The following is a 19,720-nucleotide window of genomic DNA, read 5'->3' on the forward strand; positions in this document are numbered from 1 at the left end:
GTTCTCCTCTCTTCCCCATCCCCACATTGTTAATTGTTATTGCCAGTTATTTATTTACTATCATTATTATAAATATTGTTTTATCGTTACACTGTATTTTCCACCTGAGTTCATTGTAAACCGGCATGATGTGCTGCACGAATGTCGGTAAATAAAAGTTAATAAATAAATAAATAAATAAATAAATTCAGTGTTTCCTCTGGTGGATCCTTCTCTACCGAACCACAATCAAATTAGCCTTCATAGTTAGTGTAGCTGGGTTTAAAAAAAGTTTGGATAAGTTCTTGGAGAACTTATCCAAACCTGCTATTAAACAAATTGATTTAGAAAATAGCCACTGCTATTACTAGCATCAGTAGCGTGGTATATATGTAGTTTTTGGGTACTTGTCAGGTACTTGCAGCCTGGATTGGCCACTGTTGGAAACAGGATGCTGGGCTTGATGGTCCCTTGGTCTGACCCAGTATGACCATTTCTTATGTTTTCACACAATTAATTCAAAATTGTTAATATTTTAAACATTATTAAATAGAGGAAAAAGACCTCAGAATAAGGTTGCCAACCGGCACCAGATTTTCAGGACAGGTTGATCCAGTCTTGGTTTTATTTCCCTGCATGCAGGTATTTATAGTCTTGCTTTTGTAGGGAATACAATGGAGAAATCAGAATAAGTCCCAACATGCAATGGGAGAAAACCAGAACTGGATCAACCTGTCCTGAAAATCTGAAGCCAGTTAGCAACTCTACCTCAGAATATCTATGCCATGTCTATAATACCTCAACATCATTACTTCAAAGGTCAAAAAACCTCTCCAACCTCCATTTTAAATGTAAAAGGTTTTTTTCTTCCAAATTTTGAATTTTCAACAATTTTTTTTTTTAATTGATGAGGTGTTATATGAATATGGAAAATGCTTTCACAAATATTGCACTAAAAATGGAAAGTGTTTTTCAAAATGCATTCTATATTAGAGCAACAGTCTTTGATTTATAAACCTTAGAAGGACTTTCTTTAAATTTCTTCTGTCATTGTAGTATATCTTCTAATACTGTGGTGGATTGCTCAATTCTTTTGTACAATCACAATACTGACAACCAAAGCCGATGGTGGCCATTTGTTACGTGGGAACACTGCTTCAGGGCAATTCCTCACTTGTCATTTCTTTGCCTTCTCCTCCAAGAAATATATAAAAGCTTCCACTCTGAGAATGAATCTTTTTCAAGGCTTGTAAAAATGCTCATTTTATTTATTTATTTTATTTATTTAAGTTTTTTATATACCAACATTCAAGACGGTGGTCCCATCATGCTGGTTCACAAGAAACAGGGGTGAAACTTTACCATTTAACAAAAGTGCAGAAAAGCAGTTACATAAAACAAGGGAAAACAATAACTTGGAATGAGAAGGGAAATGAAGATTAGATAGTAAAATATAAGTATAAATAACATTTTGAAAGGTGGCTATTAACGCTAATACTAGCGGAGCTTGTTGTGTGAAGGGAGATTAGATGGGGTTGGAGTTAGGAAAGTCGTACAGAAAAACGGCACCCTCCACTAGGGAGGAGGTATCTGAGTTAATTAACAGTGACGTGACCCCAGCAGAGAGTGTCATTACCACCAAGAAGAAAGAAGACCTTCAAAGAGGGTGTCCGAGGCCTGGGCTCCAGGCCTGGGCCTGATTCTAGGCCAAGGTTCAGGAACCAGGACCTGGCCTCCAGGCCTTGTCCCAGCATAAGGCCTGGGTCCAGGCCAAGGCCCTGGTGTTGGGACTCAGCCACTGAGCCAGGCCATAGCATCAGGCCTAGACCAAGACCCTGGTGACAGAACCTGGACTTCCTGCCAGACTGCGGCGTCAGTCCTGGGCCTGAGCTGAGGCCCAGGTGTTGGGATCTGACCTCCATACCAGGCCCTCGCATCAGGCTGGGCCCAGGCTCTGGCTTAGGCCAAGGCCCAAGCATCAGGTCTCAACCTCCAGACTGGGCCCTGTGTCAGGCAAGGCCTTGGGACTCAGCCTGGCCACAACTTCGGACACCCAACAGATCAGGTAAGTTATTTTTCATGGTGTTCTGGGTCTTTGCTCAGGTTTCGGCTGAGGCCCCAGCATCAACCCAAGCCTAGGCCGAGGCACCAGTGTCGCACTTGGGCATAGGCTACTGCCTCTGCTTTGGAACTCGGCTTATGCCCTAGGTGATGCCCTGGCCTCAGACCTAGGCCTAGGTCCAACTGGAGGTTTTAAATGAATTAAACAAATAAGATTTGTTTAATTTGAGGGGGCCCTCAATTCATTTCAGAACCCCCCAAATGAAACAAATTGCCCCTTATTCATTGCATTTTACAAACTAATTTAAAACAAATGTACATCCCTAATGCTTATGACTCCCAGATTTACATCTCTAGCCCCAAAATTTCTTCATGAATCCAGTTCCAGAACTCAGCCTGTTTGTCTGACACTGGATGTCCAACTGCCAACTTAAACTCGACATGGATAAGATTGAGCTCTTTATCTTTCCCCTTCCCCCCCAAGCCTACTTCATCTCTTCCTTCTTTTTCTTTTTCTGTGACTAACACTACCATACTCCCAGTTCCCTCAGTCAGTAACCTTGGAGTCATCTTCGACTCCACTCTCTCCTTCTCTACATATAATCCAAAGCTCTGCTAAAACGTGCCATTTCTTTCTCTATAACATTACCAAAATCCATCATTTCCTTTCTGAACACACTACCAGAACCCTGTTCCATTCTCTCATCACCTCCTACTTACACTATTGCATCCCGCTCCTCACAGGTGTCCCAGTGAGCCATCTCTCTCCACTACAATCAATTCAAAATTTAGCTGCACTACTTATCTTTTGCCAAAGTCAGTACATCCATAAAACCCATCTACTCAAAGGGGCGGATTTTCAGAGCCCTGCTCGCCTAAATCTGCCTAAATCCGGGCGGATTTAGGCGAGCAGGGCCCTGCGCGCCGGTGCGCCTATGTTCAATAGGCCTACCGGCACGCGCAGACCCCGGGACTCGCGTAAGTCCCGGGGTTTTCCGAGGGGGGCGTGTCGGGGCGGGCCCGAGCCGCGCGGCGTTTTGGGGGCGTGTCGGCAGCGTTTTGGGGGCGGGCCCGGGGGCATGGTTACGGCCCGGGGCGGTCCGGGGGCATGGCCGCGCCCTCCGGACCCGCCCCCATGTCGCGTCCCGGCGCGCTAGCGGCCCGCTGGCGCGCGGGGATTTACGCCTCCCTCTGGGAGGCGTAAATCCCCCGACAAAGGTAAGGAGGGGGTTTAGACAGGGCCGGGCGGGTGGGTTAGGTAGAGGAAGGGAGGGGAAGGTGAGGGGAGGGCGTTAGAGGATTCCCTCCGAGGCCACTCCGATTTCGGAGCGGCCTCGGAGGGAACGGGGGTAGGCTGCGCGGCTCGGCGCGCGCCGGCTATACAGAATCGATAGCCTTGCGCACGCCGATCCAGGATTTTAGCGGCTACGCGCGTATCTACTAAAATCCCGCGTACTTTTGCTTGCGCCTGATGCGCCAGCAAAAGTACGCCTATTCGCGCGGTCTGAAAATCTACCCCAAAGTCACTACATTGGCTACCTATCTGTTTCCACATACAGTACAAGCTCCTCTTACTCACCTATTAGAGTCTTCACTCTGTAGCTCCTTCCTACCTCTCCTCTCTTATCTCTCTCTACATCCCTCCTTGGGCACGCCACTCATCAGCAAATTCACTCCTATCTATGTCCTCATCTATGCCAATTCCCAACTCCATGCTTTGTTTACTTTGTTTATTAAAATGTCTTAATAGCTTTATGCACAAGCTCTAAGTGATTTATAAAATGACTTAATTAACAAATAAAAATTGATAAATAGCATAAAAATCGTACAACGATCAAAAACACAACACAGCTTTCCAATTGGTTGCACCATATGCTTGAGCTGGTGTATCATACTCCCTCTTTTGCCTTATTGAAATCCCATCTAAAAACCCACCTTTTTAAGGCTGCTTTTACATCTTAACCCCCGATTGATCTGCTTACAGCCTCATTAAGTTTTTAATATATAAATTCCCAAAGCCTCTTTTGCCCTGTATGTTTGTTTTGATTAGATTGTAAGCTCTACAAAGAAGAGACTGTCTTTTATATAGTTTATTTGTACAGTGCTGCATACATCAAATAGCACTATAGAAGTGTTAAGTAGTAGTAGTTGTCATTCGCAGAATTATCAATGGATTCAACTTCAATACTACATTTTAGCAATTAACATTGAAATACCTTCATTAATTAAATAGGCATAATTTTTACAGATCTTGGCTAAAATAATATATTCCTAAAATAGCATATAATTTTTATAAATGGATCAAAAATAGTGAGGAAGGGCACTGCACCGGTTTTGACAAAGTATGGGAGAAAGGAGGTCCCTAAGGATTTCATGATCAGCATCTCTAACAAACTTTATTATTCATAGGATATACAGCCATAGTAAATTCACAGCACTAGCAAAGAACAAATGCTGCTTTTGCTTGCTTAATATAGGAATGTTTTAACATATGCTGTATTACTTTTTGAATCTGATACTATAATATGGGAGCAGATAATATTTTGAAGGTATAGAAATGTAATGTATCATACAAATTCATACAAGTCCATTGCTTAGGAATATCAGCTGCCTAAGAAGTCTATGTATTGCCGTGATAAAGCTACTGCACACTTTTGTGTGTACTTGTGCGCGTTTTTATACGTTTTTTTTTCCCCACGTTTGCCTTACATGGGTATGTAATAAAGTGTTCAGAACAGGAAAATGTGCGCATAAACCCGCTTTAAAAACACACAGCTCATTTAGCTTGAGTGCAAGCAAATGAGGCAATTACGTATTCATGGGCTATGCAGGGAGTCACACATCGGTTAGTGCGGGTCTTGCGTCTGTCGGTCGCAGACGGCTGCGACGGCTCTGCCTTACCTCTTTTCTACCCTTTTCCTCCTCCTTGGGCAAGATGGCTGCCTCCGGTGCCGAGTGCCGAAACCCTCGGCGTCTCCAACTCAGCATGGGTGTCCCAGTCCACCATGCTCCTTCCCGTGGCCTCCTAGGGCGCGCACACATGTTGCCTACGCCTATGTACACGTCATGGCGGGAACCTCGGGGGCGTCCCCACCGCATGACGTCAATACCTCCGGGTATTTAAGTCTCCGCTACACTACCTAGGACTTCGGTTTAGCCACTCTGACCGCTCTAAGTTGTTCGCTTAGACGCCTTGCTACCCTCCGGGGAATCTCGCTCCTGATGAAGCTCTAGGCACCCGCTCCTCAGGGGCCTCTCACTTGCAACTACCCTTTGGGGTTTCTACTAACTCGACAACCGCTCCTTGGGGGTCTCTCTCTTTATTTCAGGATCTTCTGTACTATCAGGTACTCGCTCTTCGAGGGCCAACCAGTCCAGTGTATCCTGCACCATGGACCTTTGGTCCCACCATCTTCATTGCCAGGAAGACGCTTGCACTATGCTCCAGTGAGTACCTCTATGACCCGATTCTCTACTCCACCCACCAGGCTTGGCTTATCCCGCACTGCGGGTTCCTATCTACCTTGAACATCTCGGTGAGACTTCTACATCTGAGACTGTCAGAACATATTGGCACCTTGCCAGACTCTAGTGCCTTTTCTTCCTGCCTCATACCATCTATCTACAGCAGTACAATAAAGCTTTCCACCTACACCTTCCACTCTCTGCGTTTAGCCTATTGCTGTGGTCCCCCACAGGGCCTCTCCCCATGGGAGGAGTCATCTCCACTGCGACTAAGGGTCCACACAATGCCACAAACACAACAGCGGGTTTTTGAACACAGTTTTTTTAAGCGCTTGGTTCAGGGCATGCCTGGAGACCAGTTTACTCTGAGGTAATCGTGGATTACCTTCACTTTCTCTGGGTTTGGAACATTTTTGTGGGTCAGCTGTAGAAATCTCTGCTGCATTCCAGCACCTGCCAGCATCCGCCAGTACAACTGCCACACAGTTGGAGACATAACATGAAGAGGTTAGACACTGCTCTCCCCACCTTCAGTTCTACTCCCAGACCACTAACTTCTTCACTGTTTTATAAAAGGGAAGAATCACTCGCGGGTCACATTAATGCGGGTTTCAGCGTGGGTTTTTGCGCAGTTTATTACATAGGACCATAAGTGCATATTTTTGCATGCATTTTCGCATGAGTTTCACTTTTGTGTGGATTTTCTACACACATTTCATTTGCATTCACATCCTTTATTATATCCCATGGAGGCACCTGCTTTTGTTGCAGGCACGCGCTATAAAAATACACACAGACAACTAGAGCCAATTTCACCACTGGTCTTATTACATTGGCCTCTTAATGTGAAAGTAAATTAATGTATATTTTGATGTCCTTGGCCTCAAAAGTGATTCTCAATAACTGAATAGATAGCTTGCAAACAGAAATTAATATCTGATGGAATAATGTTTGTAAAAGCATTATTGCAAAAAGACATGAGAGATTTTATCATTTTTATAAAATAGTGAAGCCAATTAATGCTTTTGTTTATTTTAACTAAACTTTGTCAACTTGTAAAGGTAAAAAATCAATTGATTTTACTGTACTTACATAAGTGGATTGATTTGCATGTTTGACAGTGTTGTTGATATATTCTGTGTGATATTTTATATTTTTGTTGCTTTTCTATTGTATTCAGCATCAAAGCAAATAATATATTTGAACAATAACAATCCAAAATCCAGGAAACTGGAAAATATTCAAATGAACTTCAAATAAGTAGTCTAAGGGTTATTAATTTCTCTAGGGGACAATTTAGTTCTGTAATTCAAACCTTACATCAAATCTATCCTCAGCAGCTGCTATTTCAAACTACAAACCCTTAAAAAACTCAAACCCCTTCTCTATTTCTCTGATTTCCGCACTGTACTCCAATCTATTATTTTCTCAAAAATTGATTACTGCAACGCTCTCCTCCTTGGCCTCCCTGCGACTTACATCAAACCTTTACAACTCCTTCAGAATGCTACTGCACGCATCCTCACAAATGTCAACAAGAAAGACCACATCACCCCCACCCTCATTGATCTGCACTGGCTTCCCATTCAATCACGCATCATTTACAAAACCCTCACCCTCATCCACAAAAGCATCACCAACGAACATTACAACTGGTTAAACCCTCCATTCCTCCCTCGCACCTCCACAAGACCAACTTGTTCCTCCCTCCGTGGAACCCTAGTTTCTCCCTCTATAAAAACTATTAGACATATCCACAACCAACAGAGCCCTTTCCCTCGCCGGCCCCTCCCTATGGAACTCCATGCCTCTTGACCTTCGCACTGAAACCTCCACACCCAAATTCAAAAAGAAACTCAAAACCTGGCTCTTCCTCCAAGCCTACCCCCCCCCCATCCTCACCTACCAACCCTCCCCCTCCTTGACCCACCTCTAATATTTCTCTTCTAACAGCCGCCCCCTCTAACCCCCCTTCTCCCATTTTCTTCCCCCCAAACATGAGCCAGCTTTATATACTAATGTATCTTTGAATTTTGTACATAACCTTATCCTGTTTGCTACTGTTTTACTCCTTCCCCACTCCCATTTACGTCACTCCCAGTTATTCATCCCAGTTATATATCCCCCCCCCCCCCCTAACATCTCTAGTTTTTGCTTTGTTACTGCATTTTTATTGTTCTTTGTTCCATGTAAAGGCAATGCCTACTTTTACCTTGGTTATTAAGTTACATGTAAACCGACACGATGTGCAAACGGTTGTCGGTATATAAAACTGTTTAAATAAAAATAAATAAATAAATAAATAATTCAACTTTTAAAGAACTATTTAGTTGTCTTCACTGTCTTCAGATTTCTAGGGAAACTATTTTACCTAGAGCATGTGCATATTTGCCATTGTCAAGCATTGCTTAAATAATTAACCCACTATTGCTGACACAGAAGCTAGAAACCTTGATAGACACTATTATTAATACCAGCACTGTGATTGGTTACTTTTATTTTGGAACCTGACTGGGTTTTCTCGGGAATTAAGGGGCTGATATACTAAAGTGCATTAACACTGCTCATTAGATTATGTAAATACAGGGTGTGTAAAAATGGCCAATGCAAATAAGACACGCATTACCAGAAATTGCAAAGTACATATGTAAAGTACACATGTTAATGTAGATGGTATCACAAAAATGTAGTTATGCACCCTTGAGGTATGCTTAAGTTTTTTATGCCATTTCTTTAAAGTGGAATATTTTTTCAAGAGCTCACAAAGGAATTTATAGTTCTGGGGCCGTCTACACTGATTTTCTTCATTCCCCTCATTTATCCCCAAGGTGTGGGTCATTTCTGGGGGGGGGGGGGGGGGGAGAAGCTCTTGCTTATGTCCTAGGCAGTGATGTGCTTTTCTAAGAACCTGTACTGCTGCCGGGACAAATGCACTGGTCACAGAACTGGGTGTTCAAATAATAGTTTACTGATTCTTCCAAAAGTTAATTCAATGTCCAATTCTGAATAAATTAAATTACAACTCACTGTCTTCTTGATGTATAAGTGTCTCTGGCTCCGATTCCTTATGAAAATCTTACCTTCTCTGAATGTATAAGAGTCCAGTAATTCAGGAAAATCGTATTCTGCACAGGGTTCCCCGTAAAACATAGGACAATCCTACTTGAATCCACAGATGTTTAGTCCTTTTACCCAGCTTGTGCCTGTGTCCCTGGGGGTGAAGATTCTGTTGAGGGTCTTCAGATTTGTTCACCTTCTTCCTTATAGTTAATGGACCTCTCAGAAGGAGGGGTCAGATGGTGACGTTCAGAACTGCGCCTTCCAGCCCAGCTCCAGGCAAGGAGGGGTGGACAAGAAAAAAACCTCCTGCCAAACCAAAAATAGTATAAATCTCTTACAGCCAAAAATATTCACTGAAGGGGGAATCGCTGCCCTGCAGATCTGTTTCTCTCCTAGACAGGATTCCGTCAGGCCTTCAGTGTCCTGGCATCCGGATCAGGGGAACTGCCATCACCAAAATGACCAGAATTCCACTTCAGTGGTCTTCTCTTAAAAAAATAGCAAAAATCATAAAGAAAGTCTCTTACTCTAAGAAGAGGCAAATCCAAACTGTCAGGAAGGGCCCAGAAAGGAAATAACCTCCAAACATATGTACTCAGTGAGGGGGTAAGTCTTACTCAAATGAAACTAAAGGAGTTCCTTTCTCCTCAAAAGCTGAACTCAGTTGCCATACCTCTTTCTGTCTTAGTCCCTATTTGTAAGAAAGATTCACTACTAAGGCAGCCTCTGGAGGAGATGCTGAACTACGGTATACTTTCTAGCTGACTAATGGGATGCTAGAGACATATAGTGGTTAACCAAGAAGGATGCCACATAAGTAAGAACTATTGTGCATGCTTTTGCATTTCATTAGCTCATTAGCATACATTTTGTGTTAATTCTATCATAGTATGTGCATGTTAACATCAATGTTAAAGAAGGCTAACTGCTTACAATAACATTGTAGCATTATCATACTTTAATACATTGGCTCCTACAACATTTATGAGCTGTAAAATTAAGATTTATCCAGATGTTGTACGATAAACGTAGGTTAAAAGGAAGCGGGTTTTGGCACTTCGATCAGAAGTGGCTAAAACTGGTGCTTGTTACGTCTGTGGGACTCAGCTCCAATTAAAGTGCCCACGGTGGGAAAAGGCCCGCAACACCTGATGATGATGTCAGATGCCAAGACCTATATAAAAGGGCCTCCTGACACTCACTCCTTGCTTCAGTAATGAGTCGACTACAGCCAGTAATGTGAATTGCTGCACTCCTGCCTGGTCTCTTCTGTTCCCCCCTGATCCTGCTTCGACTCTCCAAGCCCTGCCTGCCTGCCTTGTCTCTCCAAGCTCTGCCTGTATTCCTCATCTCTCCTAGCCCTGCCTGTCCTCGGACTGACTCTCAGATTGACCACCACCTGGACTTGACCATTCTTGCCTGCCCTTGCCTCTGACCACAGCCTAGATCTAGACCACTCTTACCTGCAGCCTGCCTCTGATCTTAGCCAGAATCACAACCATTCCTGTCTACCACCTGTCTCTGACCTTAGCCATGACTGACCCTAGCCACAACTGGGGCTTCCCATCATGCTGCACTTTACGAGATTCACACCTAAATCCTGCTGACCCCCAGAACCGAGATCTCAACCTAAGGGGAAAGGGCTTGGTAAAGGTGGAGCCCTAGACCAATCTTGCACCAGCCTAGCTCTGCCAGCTGTCAGGTAGGACCTACAAGGCCTACCCTGTTGGTTGAGTCAACCTCCCCACAGCAACAAGGGTCCACAGTCCTTACAGTGCTGTTTTCCCCTCAAATACCCAGTAAAATATAAAGTTGTAATTGAAACTGTTTTAAGCCAATATTCAGCACCACTTACAGGAATAAGTTTGGATTTATCCAGCTAATTGACAGTGTTTGAATATTTAGCCGCGTTTAGTGTCATCTACATAGCCAAATAACTATTTCTCTGACTGGATAGTTATCCATCTAAGTGGTGGACAGGATGGGAGAATTCTGGAGTATAGCTACTTATCTGGCTAAATTAACTGGTTAAGCCTAAATATCTCTAAAGTTAGCCAGATATTCAGACTTGCTATTGAGTAGATCTAAAGTTAACCAGATAAGTTTGAGTTAAACAGATACGTTTATCTGTGCCACTGAAGATCCCGACTAAGTTTAGTCAAATATGTTTATCCAGCAAACTTTCCTATTCAGATAAGTTTTGAAAATTTACCTTTATATATTTTGGGATCTGCAGAAAATGTCTGATTTCTTGTCATAAATTCCAACAATTAGATCCTTGGATTCAATTGGTCAAGTCCATAAGTACAGAAGAGCCATGTTTAACTCTTTCATGGATGGTACTGTCTGATTTAGATACTATATTGCACTGATTATGCGGTATATACATTTTATAAATATATTTCATTTATTATGTTATTTATTAATGATTTGTTTCTTTCTTAATCTTGTTCCTCCTCTTGATAAGTGAAATACTTTGTGGTCTATATTCAGTAAGTCAGTGAGCAGAAAGTTATTTGGCTAAAGTTAGCCAGATAACTTATGAGGATATTCAGCAGAGCACTGTCAATTAGGTGCTCTGCTGAATATACCCAGATAAAGTCTAAAGTCTGAGTTAGCCAGATATTTATCTGGCTAGGACTGCTTTCCAGCGGTCCTAAAGGTAGCCAGATAAGTTATTCGGTGATCCTGAAGTTGGTGCTGGGCAAAATGGGTGAAGCTATTCTTAAAAACAAAATTACTGACTACATAAATAAACATGGTTTAATATGGGAGAGTCAACATGGATTTCTGCAAAGCAAAGTTTTGTCTTATCATTTTTACTAGATTTTTTTGAGGATGTAAATAAACATGCAGATAAAGGTGAGCTAGCTGATTGTCAAATGCCATCTGAAAATCCAAATGCACTAAGTCCTTCATGAAAGAGTCCTCAGGAAATTGAGAAGCCATAGAATCGGAGGTGGACTAGTAACTGCATAAAAAAACAGGAAGAAGAGGGGCTGAGCCACTGTGAGAGGAGGCAAGGACTGTGTCAGCCGAGGAGGCTACTCTTGCCGTATTTAGAGTCTACCAAGATCAGACTTGAGTCCTGGTAAGGAAGGGGGCATGGTGTGATGTCACTTCCTTGTGAGCCGGGAACCTGGCTTAAAATCTGGCGTGCAGCAGCGCACAGCCAACGCCGGCTTGCTGCCTAAGCCGCGCACGCTAAAGGGGCGCGCAGCTTTGGCTGAGAAATCCCTCCAAAGTGTTAGAAAATTTTCCTTTTTCAAGATATTTCAGCCACTCTCAATGATCAGCCCTCACTGAGAGATTGAATTGTATTTCAGAAAGAAGTCGGTAAGAAGAACTCTTTTCTTAGTTATACTGTGGAAAAGATTTCCTATTGACAATGCCACATACAAAGAGGAAGGGGAAGGTGAGGGAGGGTACCTTGACCCTACGTCAGTCCTCCCCAGTACAAACTAAGATTAAGGAGTTCTACCCCACGGTCGTGGATGTCCCAGGAGCATCGGCTGGGTTGCAGGAACAGGAGCAAATTCCAGAACCCCTCAATGAAACATCGTTGAGCCCTGGGGCTCCTGAGACCCCCTCTCCACCAGTCCATAGATCAACTGATACTGCAGACCCCCCTGGGACCACAGCTGCCACAGGTGGGGGATGCGATCGAGGGAGATACAATTGGTCCTAAATATGGTCAACTTCAAGGCGAGGAAGTTTTGAGCGCCTTGAAAGAAATTAACAACGGGACAATAACTGGTTCTGGTATAAGTTTACCAAGCACCATTGTAAGGGGAATAACAATGGAAAAGGGGAGTTCAGGAAGAGTTTTTCCAAAGATCTCCATTCAAAATACCTGAGATTACATTATTGGAGAAACCAGAAGTTGTTACTTTAGATGTATTATGGAATGCAGTTTCTGTATTTGAGAAAACAATTATTTCTTTAACACAAGCTTTTCAAAGTTTTCAGGAACAGGTTACAATAGTTAATCCAGTAGTGTTATCTAATTCCATTAAAGTACAAGAATTAGATTCTCAAATAGTTAAAATTAAAGAAATTCAGGTAAATTTAATTCAGGGAGACTCTAGATTAGATAAGAAAATAGAAAATCTGGAAAATAACCTCAGATATAACAATCTGAGAATGGTAAATTTTCCTAAATGTAAACTTATTTCTCCCAAGGAACAATTTAGTAGGTATATGAGAGAAGTGTTGTCATTTCCTTCTACGAATATTCCAAATACAACAAAAGTTTATTTTATATCTGAAACTTTCAAGAAAAAAAGGAGAAGGTATCCCCCTAAGAGATACAGATGTTCCTAGGGGTGAGGTAGCGACACTGTCACCCTTAGAAGATCTTTCAGGTTTTTTAGAAACCTCACAGGAAGAACAGATAGAGAGAAGAGGTATATTACTTGTTTTATTTACAACTCCTGCTGAAAGAGATAATGTATTGAGGAATTTTCTTAGGAACAGAGATAAATTGTACTTGGGAGAAAGAATTTGGGTATACCCAGACGTAGTAAGATCGACACAAATCCGTAGAAAGACATTTCTGAACTTATGTTCTAGAGCACGTGCTCTTGGAGCACAAATCCTGATAAAATTTCCATGTAAATGTGTTATGACAATAGAGATTGTACATTATGGTTTTTTTTGAACTGGAGCATCTAGAAAAATTCCTGAGCTCTAAAGAAGGAACAGCTTGAATTCCGTTGTGTATCAGGAAAATGATTAAACTCGACCACTTTCTATTTATGTATTAATATTTTAGTTTTAATGTAGGTTGCCCCATAAATTACCTAAATTTGATCTCTCAGATTCCATGGTAAAATAAGGATATAGCATAAGTAATATGGTTTGTGTTTATATGATTACTTTATGGGTTTGTAGTGATGATGCTATACCTTATGGTAAGGAAAGGAATCCTTATTTGTAATGTTTTGAAAAATTAATAAAGAGATAATTAAAAAAAAAAACAGGAAGAAGATAGGAGTAAATGGTTAGTTTACCAAATAGAGAAAGATTATTAGTGAAGTGCCCCAGGAGTCTCTATTGGGACATGTGCTGTTTAGCATATAATACATGATCTGGAGAACGACTGAGATGACCAGATTGGCAGATGACACAAAACCTTTTGATTCATTAAAACAGCAGTGGATTGCGAAGAAATGCAAAAGGACTCTGTGAGACTAGGAGACTGGGCTTCTAAATGGCAGATGCAATGTAATGTGGACTAATGCAAAGTAATGCATGTAAGAAAAAATAATTCCAACTATAGATACACGATGCTAGGTTCCGTGTTTGGAGTCACCACCCAGGAAAAGAACCTCTGAATCCTTGTGGACAATACCTGAAAAACCGGCTCTGTGTGTGGCAGTAATCAAAAAGGCAAATAGAACATCAGTAATTATTTCAAAAGGATTAGAAAACAAAACTGAGAATATCATAATGCTTTTGAATAGATTTATGATGTACTTCTGGTTACTCCATCTCAAATTAGACACAGTGGACATAGAAAAGGTAGAGAGAAAGGTGACAAAAATGATAAAGAGGATGGAAAAGGACCCTTATGTAGAAAGGCTAAACAGATTAGGGCTCTTTAGCCTGGAAAGGAAATGACTGAAAGTGGATATGACTGAGATTTATAGTCTTAAGTGGAATGGAATGGGTAAATAAGGAACAATTATTTACCCTTTCAAAGAACACTAGGACTAAGGGACACTCCATGAAATTAACAACCGGCAGATTTAAAACAAATCATAAGAAATATTTTTTCACTAAGCACAAATACAGCTATGGAATTTGTTACCGGAGGATGTGGTTGAAGAAACTAACATAGTGGAGTTCAAAAGAGGACTAGACAAGTTCCTGAAGGAAAAGTCCATAAACAGTTATTAGCCAGACAGATTTGGGAAAGCCAGCACTTATCTCTGGGAGTAAGATACAAGAAACGGATCAATTATTGGGGATCTGATGGATAAGGAGATCCAGACTGGCCACTGTCAGAGACGACCCAGACTGGCCACTGTCAGAGACAGAGCTGGGCTTGATGGACCTTGTCTGACCCAACATGGTACTTTTTATGTTCTTAAATTGGGATAGCAATAAATCTTATCCAGCCAACTTAATTCTGACCTGGAATGCTCCCGGAATGCCTCCAAATTATCCAGATACGTTTTATTCAGCTAACTACTTAGCCTGATAACTCGGGGCAGTCAAAGCACGGAAATTTTGAAAGCCTGTGGATTGTCTGATTATGTCCCAAACTTAGCCAGACAAACTATTTGAATCTTGATCCCATTATGCTTAATTTGTTGTTTTGGCATTCTTGTACAATAAGTCTTTGCCCACTAGGCAGTGGGCACCTACTTAAATATAAGTAGGTAGCTGAGGATAAATTGCCCAAGATCACAAGTGCCAGTGGGGGAAACAGGATTTGACCCTTGGTTTCTCTGGTTCTCAGCTTATTCCTTTATCCACTTCATCTGTTGAAGCTACAGTAGTCATCATCTGACTGTCAATTCACTGAGAACAGAGCGATAACTTTTAACTTGTATTTATATTACAAACATTACTCGCTTTACATTGGGGTTTATAGGCAAAAACTTTCAATTTTCAGTTTTTATAAATTTAAAAGTATGCCTGTAAATCTTCATGAACATCTTTATACCTGCTGCAAAGTAGATGTAAATGCATGCGTGTAGGCAGAGCTGGTGTTCACGCATACCAACTAATTTTCAACATGGAACTATGCATGTAAGTCCACATTGAAAATTCAGGCTAAAGTCTGCAGATTCTTTGTACATGTAGACTTTAGCCACTGAGCCACGGGAAAGGCACTGAACCACAAACCACTGAAAATCCCCCTCCCCATGATTTTAGTACATGCTAAAATGTTTACTGCATGCTAAACCTACTTAGTGTTTGTTGAACTTATAGGGAAGGTATTATTCAATGAGACTTCTGCACTTCAAACAATGTTTTATGTGCAGAAATGGCCTTTTACCAAATTGCTTACCCATTATGCAAGTAAACTTATACGCATATGTCATGTACATGCATAAGTTTACCTGGACTGAGCGGAGGCATTCCTGGGGGGTGGAGGTAGGGAGGGGTTCATACTTTTGTGCATACTTCAAAAAATTCAAATGTATGCACATAAGTTTTCCCAAAAATTTACATGCACCAAATAGCAGATGTAAATGTGTAGGAAAACATGGTGGGATGATTTTCAAAGTAGACTCATACACATAACTCTGCTTTGAAAACTGGTGTAACGTATATGCATATTGGCCAGGAAATTTAAGTGTGCTATTACAAAATGTTCATCCCCCACCCCCTTTTAGTGCCCACTGACTGGTTTTAACATGCAATAATATGAAAACATGAAATAAAAAATAATTTGTTCTTTTTTTTCTGTTTTGCTTTGAAACTGACATGAAACTAAAATAGCAAATGTCACCGATGTTTTCATGTTGTTTCAATATACTAATGTTGGAAAACCTGCCATCCACAAAGGAATAGATAGATATATCAAGACACAAAGAAATGAGAAATGCCAGTTGCATCTCTTGTTTCCATCAGTCCATTACAGAGTATCTATGACATTTCTGCTTTTACAAAAGTTACAATTTGTTCCTCTTCTAGAGGCCAAAAAGGATTTGGTTGAATCAGGCCTTTAGATTCTGAATTCCATCAAGAATGAAGCATTAGAAGCGGGACTGAGAGGGGGTGTTATGATAAAAGATGCACCACGTTATCGAGAGGAAAAAGGTTAAAGAAGTATCTAACAAAAGTAATCTAAGACGATGAACAGGGGGAAAAAAAAGCTCAGAAACAAGCAGATTGATATTTTCAGGCACAAAGTAGATGGCACTGCTGCTTTAAGAAAGCAGGTTACCCCAGCAACCTGCAGCTCTTCAGCAAAACTGAGCCATTTTGTTAACATAACGGGAGCCATAAAACACTACAATTTACTTTGTTTACTGATTCCTGGAGCTTCATTTGTTTAAAAATGCTAATAAATAATAAGGCAAGTAGCCTGAAGATGAATGTGTGGTTTTTAATACTCTGAATATATATAGACAGCATGCAGAGAGAAGAAAAACACCTGCAGGAGTGGACCACAGAGATCATAAAGCACCAGAAAAAGAGTTTCCTTTAGTTTAATGGGAGGATAAATGATAGCGTGCATAGCTAAACTGTTGTAGAATATGTTGTGGAGAGAATCAGATCATAGACACATTTAAAAGGAACACATTTCTGTTCATAAAGTTGAAACATATTTGATAAATGAAACATCTACAGAAATGGAGTTTCAAAATATGAACTAAAATAATTAGTGCCCATCCTTTTCTGCAAATCTTACTACAGAATATGTTTTGCTTCAATACTTATATCTGCTAGAGAACACATTTTTTTCTGGCACCGAGAAATCACTTTTCTCCTATAGCTTCTAGCTCACATTGTATCAAATTTCTTCATTTAAACTGTTCATACACTTGAAATACCAGGACACTTTGGAATAAACGGGAAAACATGAATTATCCTTCCATGAGCTTTTGAGGCAGATGTGCATACAGGCATTTATCATGCAAGTTTGTGGCTTCAAATGCCAACCAGCAGATTTAATTATCATTTCAAGTTTTAGTTAGCAACACAATTCTTTTACCAATGGCTTGTTTGCTTTGGCAAAATAAATAAATAAATAAATAAATAATTACTAAGGATCTGTTGTCACCTAAACAAATGGCAAAATCAGAATGTATGGAAGGTATAGATGCTGTGGATTTTTCTTCAAAGATATGTCTTTCACCTAAGCACTTTTCCAAACCATGTGCCAGAAGAGTGGGGTGCGACCCACATATCTACAGTATTCACACACACCACAGGGGCAATGTTATCTGCCTTCTCTTATGTCTTGCTAAAATGATATCCTGAACAGATCAGCATGGGGCTCACAATGCAAATGCACTTGATCTAAGATCGTCTCCAGATATAATCACTTTCCAGATGCAGTTTAGTAACATGCTCCGAGGAACAATATTACAGCCCAGAGTAGAAAGAGTTAAGAGGACACAAATAAGCTATTGTACATAGACCTAACAAACAAGTATTTAAGGTCCTCTTCTGCCTAATGCAAAGGGGCAATTTCAATAAGTTATGTCACATGCACTTCAGATTTTTTTTTTTAAAGAAACAGATTCAGAAAGCAAGAACACCTGTTTAACAAACCATTTTACTCTGCATCCACAGATTGGGCTACTATTCAACAGATCTTTTGCATGAAAGAGTAGAGGGGAAGAAGGAGAGGCTACTTACATTCCTTTGAACCGCTGCCACATTTTTTCCGTCTGCTCTCCTTTTAGATACTTTAAAGAGGTGTTTTCACATTCCTCCGTTTCAGAAGCTGTAGACCCCATGGTAATTGTCCTATGGCAATACAGTTACAGTCAGGATCAGCAGCATGCAAAGCATTCCCCAGTCCGCTATAAATCTTAGGTGATCGACACATTAAACAGTAGAGGACTCGTGTCTATCAAAACACCTCAGCTCTACAAAGAGGAGAAAAGCTTTTGCTAGAATTCTTATTCACTTTGATGGGTTGTTTTTTTTTTTTTTCTAGGCAGTTAGCAGCATGAAGAGCTATTCTGACCTACAGTAACAAGTATGATCCACACATGTGAGCCGGCGTACTGTACTATTGCCCATCTGAGGGCTCAAGCTCTTCCCACTTGCAGTTCATTTCTCTCTAGTCCTGTGCACTGGCTGCAGCGCAGAAGCACTCTCGCAATCTACCGGAATTCACAGCCATGGCGAAGAAACGTGAAGCACTTTGGGCACGCCATAAAAAAAACAGACTGATTTGTGCTATGCAAATTGGAGACATGGGACTGACTAGGAAACCAAAGGGTAGAACTAGCGGTGTAGCAATGGCACGGCTCGTCTCGTCTGCAACTGGTCTAACATGCAGCCGTTAACAAAAACAAATGCAATGATTCACTGGACAAAACAAAAGGCAATAGAAACCCCGAGGCAGCCCTTGAAAGAATATATAAATCCCCGTGAAAGAGAGAGATTTTAGAGCTCTACAGGTTGTTTGCTGAAGGCATATGGGTATCAGCTGATGCTGCAATCATCATGACTATTCACCTTCTCCTAGCAACTCCACACAGTAGGAAACTGCCAATTTAACCGGTGGAAAATTCAGCGGCTGCACCCCAGCCTTCTTCCTCCTGATCCCTTGGGACAGAATGTGTGTGAGTGTCTGAGCCGGAGAATGAACTGCTCAGCATTCCAGAAAAACAAAAAAAACAAATTGAAGAGAAAATCCCTGTGGAGGTAGAAATTTATCTGAGCTAAGTGATCTGCTAGCCCCCAAGCAGCAGCAGCAAAGGCTCGGCTACTTGTGGCTTTCCAGCACAGACTCACGACATTGAGTTGTAAAGACAAGCCTTGGGTAAGATTGAGGAAAATGTATTGCCTGGCTGCACAGCAAGTAGTCCCTCGCTTAATCAGTGGTACATGTGGATTTAAAGAGGATTAAAACATCAGCCAGCTACTCACTCACTGCAAATTTGGTTCCTGCTAGATTTGTATAGCAGACAAAATATTCTTTTGCGGAGAGCTCCATCCATAGAGACACGAGGGGGGCCTTTTTTGCTTATGGAGAAACACACATTTTATTTACAAATGTCATAACAAGTAATTGCCCTGGGTATGCGGTGGAAATCTTACAAAGGTGGTAACGCATGATTTAAAATTACAGATTGTCCTTGCCCAAACTGAATCAAGCAAGAAACAGCATGAATGATTACCTGAGATTCTCAGCTGAAAGGCATCCAAATAGTGAGAGCAGAAGATACATTTTTTAAAGTTAACAACCTTTCTTTTTTTGCATCTCAAGTTGCCCAGAACGCTCATATTACTGGTATCGCTAAGCCTTACAGTGCCAAAGGAAGAATGCAAAATGAGAAAAAGCCAGTGAGAAACATAAAAAAGACAAATGTGACAACTTTAAAGTATGTGAGAGTACTAAATATTAGTATAACCCCCTTTCCCACCTTCAATACTTTGAGGGAGCACATCTGTGAGCTGAGTGGGCCATTAATCACACCATGGGTCTCCCAGGGTTCTGCTGACAAGCTTTCTG

General features: G+C 41.3%; 1 long non-coding RNA gene across 2 annotated transcripts in view; it reads right to left on the reverse strand.

Annotated features, from left to right (window-relative positions):
• The window catches only part of LOC115093227, a 30,975-nt gene extending 12,117 nt beyond the window's left edge, over nt 1-18,858 (reverse strand). The window contains exons 1-2 of one of the 2 annotated variants that reach the window (XR_003857236.1): nt 18,721-18,858; nt 17,890-18,000 (exon numbers count right to left, since the gene is read on the reverse strand). This is a non-coding gene — a long non-coding RNA (uncharacterized LOC115093227). Of the gene's footprint in view, nt 1-17,889; nt 18,001-18,223; nt 18,695-18,720 lie in introns of those variants that run through there. The other variant, XR_003857237.1, reaches the window with a different exon arrangement.
• Between the last annotated feature and the right edge of the window lie 862 nt (nt 18,859-19,720).

Source organism: Rhinatrema bivittatum, chromosome 6 (assembly GCF_901001135.1).
Source record: "Rhinatrema bivittatum chromosome 6, aRhiBiv1.1, whole genome shotgun sequence".
Taxonomy (NCBI): domain Eukaryota; kingdom Metazoa; phylum Chordata; class Amphibia; order Gymnophiona; family Rhinatrematidae; genus Rhinatrema; species Rhinatrema bivittatum.